The sequence below is a fragment of the Littorina saxatilis genome, linkage group LG7 (assembly GCF_037325665.1).
Source record: "Littorina saxatilis isolate snail1 linkage group LG7, US_GU_Lsax_2.0, whole genome shotgun sequence".
NCBI classification, from domain to species: Eukaryota; Metazoa; Mollusca; class Gastropoda; order Littorinimorpha; family Littorinidae; genus Littorina; species Littorina saxatilis.
In genome coordinates, this window is record NC_090251.1 from 7,927,574 (window position 1) to 7,938,976 (window position 11,403).

Consider the following 11,403-nt stretch of genomic DNA (forward strand, 5'->3'; position numbering starts at 1 on the left):
TCAACCCTGCCACCCACACCGTCCAATCATTCTCTGCACCAAACGTTTAAACATGTTTTTGTGTTAGTTTCTATTGCACGAGAATGTCTTGTAGCATCACAAATGCCTAAATTACACGTTTCATTGGTGGCCATTTTGAAAATTGTTAAAAAACTACTGATTTCTTAATTTTTTCACGGTGGCTCTGTATCAGGTTTTGTTAAGCAAAAGCAAATGTCCATTTACGCCAAATTTGCTGTTAATCACATGAAGTGAAATATGCCTAACATACCCAACCGTTCACACTGGCGGCCAATTTGAAAAACATGTTTAAAAACTACCTATTTTCTCATTTTTCGCGTTGGCTCTGTATCAGGTTTTGTTAAAGGCAGAGTAAGCCTCCCGTAAACCATCACAGATACGGTCAGGCTTTTACACACAGTACAAACACCCTTTCATTTAAACACTCACCAATTGAGAACATCCTAGGTGCCCTCCGTAAAGAGCGAACAATTTTCAAAGAATTTATTTTTGCGTGGTTTATCTTACCCCTGAGCCATCGTGAACCCGTGTGATCCAGTTTTCCCTTTTCACAATGCAGTCGTCATAGTTAGTCATTTGAATGCGACTCGACGTGAGCTTATCTACAAAAGCACGTTTTTTATGCACGAAACAACGGCTGTGGTTCACAAGAACTCTAGCGATGGCTTTTGACTGTTGAGAGGAAGGGCGATTTGCACTGATAAAACCGTCGTCTGCCACGACCCTTGCGTGACCCTGCTTCCGGGCTTTTCTTTTTTAAACTTTCACAACTTCGAATTGTTCTGATCTTGTCTTGATGAAAAACGAATTCTTTTATGATTAAAGAATGTTTGTGTAACAAGCTGTCAATTTATTATTTAGATTTTAAAAGTTAGGTCTAGCACCAAAACGAGGCGCCATTGTTGTAGAGGACCAAGTCCACGAAAATAAATTCTTGGAAAATGTCTCACGCTCGACAGAAAGCAGCCAGGATGTTCCCGTTCGGTGAGCGTTCAAATGGAAGTATGCTTGTACTGTATTTAGACGCTCGGGGAGCTCTGTGATGGTTTACGGGAGGCTTACTGTGCCTTTAAGCACATCAAACTCTTCATATTTGCTAAATTTGGTGTTTGTTGCATGATTTGAATGATTTTGCAACATACAAGCCCCACTAAAAGCATAGCGCACAATGTGTTGTTGGGTAGGACATTACAGTAATAACGTGTTCTGCGTTCTGTGTGGTGTCAAAGCATAGCGCACAATGTGTTGCTGGGTAGGACATTACAGTACTAAAGTGTTCTGCGTTATGCGTGGTGTCAAAGCATAGCGCACAATGTCTTGTTGGGTAGGACATTACAGTACTAACCCAGTAAACATTTATGGTGCGCCGCGCATGCATTCACCGTCGCTTGGGCGATCCCACCTGCGCGGACATACGCCGCGGAGACTACGCGCCGGTGCATTTAAATTCTAGGTTACACCATCGCCACTGTCAATGCGCCATACCGACGCCGCGCAGTTCCGAAATGCGGGTGTATTTGTTTTGCTTAGTTTTTGTTGTTGTTGGTTTGTTTGTTTGTTAATTTTGTTTTTACGTAGAGCCGCAAGGTACATCGGATTGTGGGTTGGTCGTGCAGACGGTAGAAAAAAAACCCAGCTTTAAAATGTGAAAAAGTCCAAATAGCTATTTCTTTAATTTAATTCGGCGGCTAAACGGCTCAAGCGATTTCAAAATCCTTTTAAGACAGTATCATGCTATTGAAGGGGTACACTAAAAAACAATTGGCAAAACAATATCTGGCCCCTGACGGCAAGCAGCTTGATTTCCCCAAAACGTTTCACGAGAGCGGCGTCCTAACCGTAAGAGCTAGCGCCTGCGGATTTTTTGTGAACGAAGAGGGGGGGGGGGGGGGGGGGAATGTGCTCATGAAAATCAAATTTTCGAGAGCCTATAGGTCTTGGTTTTTTTTAAATGAATTTAGTGGGGGGCGTCGGAAAAGATCTGTTTTCAAATGTAAACACAGTAGATAAAATAATAAGAAGATAGATAGATCTGTTTAACCAATCACAATGGAACTCCAAAATATTCCATAGATTTGTTTACTTAATCTTTAAAAGATAAGTTCGAAACATTATCATCTGATAAGTCGGCGTATAACCTTATAGGTTCCAGCGACTAAATATTCCTGATCCTGTTCCCCGGGTTTTCGAACCAAGGGTGGCAACTGTGCAACCATAGACATGTACGTCATCATGATCTCCCCTTATTATGCGTTATTCATCGTCAATAATTTGACCGTTATTTTGGCTGTCTTAGTGAAATGGTAAGATATATCTCTATGTTTTTTTTACATGTAAGTGTTCGGAAAAAATACAGTTATAGCAGTTATGTACAAAAATAAGCAGCATATGCTCTTTTCGCCAAAGTAAAGTCCTTTTTACATTTAGTCAAGTTTTGACTAAATGTTTTAACGTAGAGGGGGGAATCGAGACGAGGGTGTGGTGTATGTGTGTGTGTCTGTGCGTGTGTGTGTGTAGAGCGATTCGGACTAAACTACTGGACCGATTTTTATGAAATTTGACATGAGAGTTCCTGGGTATGATATCCCCGAATGTTTTTTCTTTTTTTTGGATAAATGTCTTTGATGACGTCATATCCGGCTTTTCGTGAAAGTTGAGGCGGCACTGTCACGCTCTCATTTTTCAACCAAATTGGTTGAAATTTTGGTCAGGTAGTCTTCGACGAAGCCCGGACTTCGGTATTGCATTTCAGCGTGGTGGCGTAAAAATTAATTAATGACTTTGGTCATTAAAAATCTGAAAAAATTTATAAAACGATCCACATTTACGTTTATCTTATTCTCCATCATTTTCTGATTCCAAAAACATATAAATATGTTATATTTGGATTAAAAACAAGCTCTGAAAATTAAAAATATAAACATTATTATCAAAATTAAATTTTCGAAATCAATTTAAAAACACTTCCATCTTATTCCTTGTCGGTTCCTGATTCCAAAAACATATAGATATGATATGTTTGGATTAAAAACACGCTCAGAAAGTTAAAACGAAGAGAGGTACAGAAAAGCGTGCTATCCTTCTCAGCGCAACTACTAAACCGCTCTTCTTGTCAATTTCACTGCCTTTGCCATGAGCATGAGCGGTGGACTGACGATGCTACGAGTATACGGTCCTGCTGAAAAATTGTATTGCGTTCAGTTTCATTCTGTGAGTTCGACAGCTACTTGACTAAATGTTGTATTTTCGCCTTACGCGACTTGTTACATTTAGTCAAGTTTTGACTAAATGTTTTAACGTAGAGGGGGGAATCGAGACGAGGGTGTGGTGTATGTGTGTGTGTCTGTGCGCGTGTGTGTGTGTGTGTGTGTGTGTGTGTGTGTGTGTGTGTGTGTGTGTGTGTGTGTTGAGCGATGCAGACTAAACTACTGGACCGATCTTTATGAAATTTTACATGAGAGTTCCTGGGTATGATATCCCCATTCTTTTTTTTTCATTTGTTTGATAAATGTCTTTGATGACGTCATATCCGGCTTTTCGTGAAAGTTGAGGCGGCACTGTCACGCCCTCATTTTTCAACCAAATTGGTTGAAATTTTGGTCAAGTAATGTTCGACAAAGCCCGGACTTCGGTATTGCATTTCAGCTTGGTGGCTTAAAAATTATTTAATGACTTTGGTCATTAAAAATCGGAAAATTGTAAAAAAAAGATTTTTTTATAAAACTATCCAAATTTACGTTCATCTTATTCTCCATCATTTTCTGATTCCAAAAACATATAAATATGTTATATTTGGATTAAAAACAAGCTCTGAAAATTTAATATATAAAAATTATTATCAAAATTAAATTTTCCAAATCAATTTAAAAACACTTTCATCTTATTTCTTGTCGGTTCCTGATTCCAAAAACATATAGATATGATATGTTTGCATTAAAAACACGCTCAGAAAGTTAAAACGAAGAGAGGTACAGAAAAGCGTGCTATCCTTCTCAGCGCAACTACTACCCCGCTCTTCTTGTCAATTTCACTGCCTTTGCCGTGAGCGGTGGTCTGACGATGCTACGAGTATACGGTCTTGCTGCGTTGCATTGCGTTCAGTTTCATTCTGTGAGTTCGACAGCTACTTGACTAAATGTTGTATTTTCGCCTTGCGCGACTTGTTTCTTTTGGTTTCTTACATGTGTCACAGCACACCGCAAGCATTTAGGCGAATAGCAAGTGAGTGGTATATATATATATCATCAATTGGATAGTAGTTAACGGTGTTAATTACTTGCCATGAGTCTTTACACGTTTTCCAGTTGTGTCCTTGATTATTGCTTGATGCCATGTATGATATTACAATATGTCTTTCAACAGTGTAAATTGCGTACATGCATAGTCATAGTAACTCGAGTTTTGTTTTACTTCGAATTACTTGGGATGCGCCGCATCGACTTCTGGCATGCATGTCACATGCTCCAGGCATGGTCACGCGATGGTCAGGCGCACCATATACGCATGCGCCGCGTCGACTAGTGGACGATCATAGTATTGACTGAGGCGCATGCACCAACGTTCCATGAGGCGCATGCACGGCGCAGGTGTATGGTGCATGCGCGGCACATGCGCGGCGCACCCAAAATGTTTACTGGGAACGTGTTCTGTATAGTGTCAAAGCATAGCGCGCAAGGCGTTGTTGGGCAGAACCTTACGTTACTAAAGTGTTCTGTGCGGTGTCAAAGCATAGCGCGCAATGTGTTGTTGGGCAGGACTTAAGGGCAGACCGGGTAGGCAAAATGAGTTATTTTTGGTCTCATACACCTTTTTGGGGTTGTTGCATTTTTCACACCTTTGAACATTCTGGAATGCATTCAATAATCTGCTTTTGTCATTTTAGACATGTATTCATGTAAATAAAACCATTTTCAAACCGATGTTTTGTTGTTTTTGTCTGTGTTTTATCAAAAAAATCGAAAAAATGGTCTACTTTGGATACTCCGTGCTGGTAAATGTGCGCACATGACATGACCCTTCGCTGTTCAAACTGTGTGGGAATTTCCGTTCTTCAAGATGACGTCATCACCGTTGGGGAATTTCCGTTGACATAGGCACAAAGAGAGAGAATCCGTTCCAACCGAAACCCCGGAATTAATATATGCAAATATATGTAGGTCAAAGGCATTTGGCGCAAGCGCAGTAGACAACTTATCAGTCCCCCGGTGTCAACAAATCCATGACTTTTTCACCGATTCAGCAGCATTTTTCAAAGTTTTGAGCTGCGGAGAACAACCCTAACATTGGAAATGTTCGGCATAGTGGCAAGAAATATCAGAGAAAGATGAACCAGCAGCAGCGAACAGTAGATGGAAGTAACAACACTCCGAAATGAACCAACATGATCGTATTGAAGCAGACGACATTCTAAGATTCTTGACTCGACGAGGTGGGTTTTGCTTCTTTCTCTTTTCGATCTTGTTTGTTTGACAACGTGATTTATTGCACATTGTTATGTTGTTGTTGTTGTAAGAATGTGTTAGGGTTTGCAGGTAAATGATAGACAGTTTGTGTCTGAAGTATTTTGCGGGTTTCTTGATCCAATTTACTGACCATGCCGCCGCCGCACATCCCCCCCCCTCCCTCCCTCGATCATCTCTGTGATATCGTCTTCACAACCCCTATTTTATTGTTCTTCGCTGGCCAGTCCTTGAGAGCTTACTATGGTGTAACATGTCATCATTATTCTTTGTCTGGGGTCAAACTGAGAAGCAGCATCTGAGCGATGTACGCCGGACTGACACAGTTTCTGTTTCTGGTCATTGACCGTAGGGAAATAAGTACCCAACTAGAGAGCGTTCTCTAATTCTAAAGGATTGGTTTACACCAGCATGGCTGACCAACCTATCATTGACAGCAATATTGTTGTCAAATCTTTTCCATTAACTAAGCAATAAAAAAATAGATCCAATTTACTTCACCAAAGAAAAACAAGTCGCGTAAGGCGAAAATACAATATTTAGTCAAGTAGCTGTCGAACTCACAGAATGAAACTGAACGCAATGCCATTTTTCAGCAAGACCGTATACTCGTAGCATCGTCAGTCCACCGCTCATGGCAAAGGCAGTGAAATTGACAAGAAGAGCGGGGTAGTAGTTGCGCTAAGAAGGATAGCACGCTTTTCTGTACCTCTCTTCGTTTTAACTTTCTGAGCGTGTTTTTAATCCAAACATATCATATCTCTATGTTTTTGGAATCAGGAACCGACAAGGAATAAGATGAAAGTGTTTTTAAATTGATTTCGACAATTTAATTTTGATAATAATTTTTATATATTTAATTTTCAGAGCTTGTTTTTAATCCGAATATAACATATTTATATGTTTTTGGAATCAAAAAATGATGGAGAATAAGATAAACGTAAACTTGGATCGTTTTATAAATTTTTATTTTTTTTTACAATTTTCAGATTTTTAATGACCAAAGTCATTAATTAATTTTTAAGCCACCAAGCTGAAATGCAATACCGAAGTCCGGGCTTCGTCGAAGATTACTTGACCAAAATTTCAACCAATTTGGTTGAAAAATGAGGGCGTGACAGTGCCGCCTCAACTTTCACGAAAAGCCGGATATGACGTCATCAAAGACATTTATCAAAAAAATGAAAAAAACGTTCGGGGATTTCATACCCAGGAACTCTCATGTCAAATTTCATAAAGATCGGTCCAGTAGTTTAGTCTGAATCGCTCTACACACACACACGCACACACGCACACACGCACATACACCACGACCCTCGTTTCGATTCCCCCTCGATGTTAAAATATTTAGTCAAAACTTGACTAAATATAAAAAGAGTTAAACTAAAGGACTGGGGATGCAACTCATGAATCAAAAGCATAAAGATCACCTGCAAACAGTGCTAGGTTTAGGAAATCTCAAAATGTATACACACACACAGAACACACACACACACACACACACACACACACACACACACACACACACACACACACACACAAAACAGACAACAGACAAGAAACAAGCAAATACATAGCAAGTGTGATGAAATAAATTGATTTTAAAAGAAAAATATGAAAAGAAAGAAAGAAAGAAAGAAAGAAAATAATTCAGCTAGTTTCAGTATTAGTTCCTGTGTGTATGTGATTGTGTGGTTACTCAAATCCCATAGTAAACTTGACATGTACATTTTGTGATAGGGGCCGGTATGTATATATGGGATAACCTTCTGTGAGGTTTAGTGTGTGACAGGGTGAGAATACTTTGATTTCTTTTGCTTTTTCGTGGCTGCTTTTATTTCCAATTATTTATCATTATATATATTAAAACATACACTTTTTTGTCATTAAGTTGTGTGTGTTTGGGTATTAATAAGTAGTGCAAATCCACATGTAATGAGTATGAGTCACTGTTAAATTAATGAATGTCTTTTGTGTGTGTGTGTGTGTGTGTGTGGGTGTGTGTGTGTCTGTCTGTGTGTGTGTGTGTTTTTAGTGAGTGTGCGTGTGTGTGTGTGTGTGTGTGTGTTCGTCAACCGACATATGTGGGTACGAGCCGCTGAGGTGGTTGTAAGAAAACCCGCCTGGTTCAGTGGTTGGGGGCTGATTGGGATTTCTGATTTACCGGCCTAGCCAAACAGTTGAGGTACACCCCATGTAATATGGTCATTTGCAAAATAAAGTACAAGCACTTGTTGACGGTTATATTGAGTCTTAAAATTTGCAGCTTATTACAAACAAAAACCATGGACAGTTGTATCAAATATTAAATCAGTGTTCGTGTATTTATTAGGTTGGAGCAAGGGGAGAGCCAGTCCTCCTGTGGTGGCAGCGAGGAGAAAGATTGACCTGATGGAAAAGTTTGCTAAACCGGAACTACCCTCTTCCACAGCAGAAACATCAGCTTTGCCATCTTCTGACCAACCATAAGAAGATACAGATACTTTGCCATCTTCTGACCCATCACAAGCAGATATGGATACTGGTACTGTGCAACGTCACTCCGCTGACATGTGTTGGGCTTCTGTCAACATTGATCAGCTCAATCTATTGCTGAAAGGTCTATATCCTGTACTGAATGCTTGTCTGATAGCAGTCTGATTATGAAAGAAGGTGATGCATCAGCCCAAGGATTTGCACAGGCCCTGCATCTGGAGTGCATATGAGTGTCCATTCAAGTCTGCAGTTGTTTACTCTTCTCCCGGTGTTTGCAACGCTTCGGGTGGTAAAGTTGCATTTAAAATAATCCGCGTATGACCATGTTGGTACATGGAAAGGGACATTCAGCTTTACAGAAATTTGCTGCAGTGTTAGGATTGAGCACAGAAATACTGTAATTAAAATGTTGCAACTTTTGAATGGCTTGATAGCTTTGTTCCATTTGTGTATATATGATTATGTAATGCTGTTGATGATTTGTGAAGCATCATTTCTATGCAATGGAATAAGAAATCAGTGCATCCGTTGGGTTTTTATGAGTCTGACAGTTTGGTTCTGATCAATATTTTCATATCAGCACAAACACAGATAATTGACTTTTTTAATGTTTTCATATGATTTTTTTTAAATCAAAAAAATCTGATAATTTGATTATCAAATCATTTCCCCTTCATAGTTAAAGTGTTATTCTGGTTAAAAAAAAAACACCCCATTAATTCAAGCTCTACTGTGGTACTAGTTTACCTGGGTACATGCTGTTTTCTCTACATGTAATTTGAGACAAAATGTGGTAATTAAAATGTTGTAACTTTTGAATGGCTAGATGGATTTGTTCCAATTTTGTATATGTTGTTTATGATTTGTGAAGCACCATTTCTGTGCATGCAATAAGAATACAGTGGATTCCTTGTGTTTTTATGAGTCCGACAGTTTCGTTTTGATTCATATCTGCACTAACATAGATGAGTTTTCAAATGATTTTTTAAAAAAAGTCTGGATAATTTGATCGTCAAATCATTTCCCCATCATAGTAAAGTGGTTATTCTTATAAAAACATATCAATTCAGGCTGCACTGTGCTACTAGTTTGAGGTACTGGTTGGAATCTTTCAAATGCTGTTTTCTCTGAATGTAATTTTCAGACAAACATCTGTAATTAAAATGTTGCAACTTTTGAATGGCTTGATGGATTTGTTTCATTTTTGTTTATGTTGTTTATGATTTGTAAAGCGTCAGTTTTGTGTATGGAATAAGAGTTAAGTGCATTGGTTGGGTTTTTATGAGTCTGACAGTTTGGTTCTGATTCATGTTTTCATATCGGTACAAACAAAGATGGTTGTTTTCATATGATGTATATAAAAAAAATCCTGATAATTTGATTGTCAAATCCTTTTCCCTACATAGTAAAGAGGTCATTCTGATAAAAACATATGAATTCAGGGTGCACTGTGCTACTTGTTTTTTTATGTACTGGTTCAAATCTTTAAAATGCTGTTTTCTCTGAATGTAATTTTCAGACAAAACGCTACAATTAAAATGTTGCAACTTTTGAAAGGCTTGATGGATTTGTTCAGTTTTTGTATATGTTGTTTATGAGTTGTACAGCATCAGTTCTGTGTATGGAATAAGAGTTCAGTGCATTGGTTGGGTTTTTATGAGTCTGACAGTTAGGATCTCATGTATTTTTCTTATCAGAACTGAACCGGTAACTGAAAATGCTAAATTAAAATAATGTATTGCTTAGAAATGCTTTTCGATAAACAGAATTATTAAACACACACATATTGCTGCAAAGAAGAAAAATTGGATCAAAACATGCACTGGTTCACAAACTGCAACATTTTTAAAAAAGCACATTTTATAACGTTTTTCTCACATTTTGGTGAATAAAACCCCCAAAATTGCTTTTCACTCAAAATGTGAAATGGTTTCCCTTAATTAGGTTATTCTGCTTGCAAAAATCAAACAAGCAGCAAGCCGTTTCAAAAAGAAAAAAAAGTGCTTGCCTACCCTGTCCCCCCTTAACAGTTCTAACGTGTTCTGAGTGTTGTCAAAGCAGAGCGCGCAATGTGTTGTTGGGCAGGACTTAACAGTTCTAACGTGTTCTGTGCGTTGTCAATGCATACCTCACACAGTGCCATTCAGCACGGAATTTGAGAATAATTAATTGTTCTGTGATCCTCGTTTTTTTTTCAATCAATACAACACAAGTGAAGTGTTTTGTTGGAGACAATACTTACGACAAATATCGTTGCTTAGTTGGGAGACAGTGGTGTTACATTGACATCTGGAACTACTACACGTCGCGCCGGCACCACAGTCTAAGTTAAGGGCACACGCCTTGCTTGTCTTCGCCCCTGCACACCAAACACACACACACACACACACACACACACACACACACACACACACACACACACACACGCACGCACGCACACACACATACACACACACACACACGCACGCACGCACGCACACACACACATACACACACACACACACGCACGCACACACGCACGCACGCACACACACATACACACACACACACACAAACACTCACGCACACACACACACATACACACATACACACACACACACACATACACACATACACACACACACACACACACACACACACACACACACACACACACACACGAGTACAGCCCAAATTAAAAACAAAATCATGATAAGAAAGAAAAGCAAATGCTTACACGACTCGCCTTCGACATTTCCCATTACAGTGGAACACCACCCCCCCCCCCCCCTCTTTTCCAAAACAAGACATACTCCGTCCCATTTAAGAACCTCCCTCTCCTCCTCCCCACCAGAAATAAGACTGCCTCCCTTCTTATTCTCCTTCATCAAACATCCTATCCAACAGAAGACTCCTCCCTCCATTTTAAAACCAAATATTGGTCATGACTGTTGATTAAAAACAACTACAAATCTGTGAAGTTTGGAGGTTGTTGCTTACAAAATAACTAAGAAAATATCAACGTACTTACGAACAAAATGTGACAGGGGTAAACCAAACTATAGTCATAGTGGCAGATTACCAAATCCTTGAAGTAAAGTGAACAACGTTTTAAAGCTCTAGCTTCAAAAACGCCTGAATTAACGTCAATGCGAGGTTATTATGAATCGAACATGACCCCTCTCTGACCCCAAAACTTGACGAGGGTCACACAAACTCAGGTCAAGTCGGGAGATTATCAAACCCAAGACGTGCGCAAGGTTTCAAAGCTCTAGCTTCGAAAACTGCGAGATAACCTCAACGTTTAGTTTTTATGAAACTACATGACCCTGCTGTGACCCCAACATTTGACGACGGTCAACCAAACTGGGGTCACTTCGCGAGATCATCCAACACTTTGTACCCCACCTATGTTGACCAAGATTTTGTAAGCCGAGACCAGCTGTGCTGCAGCAGGTCACTGAGAATT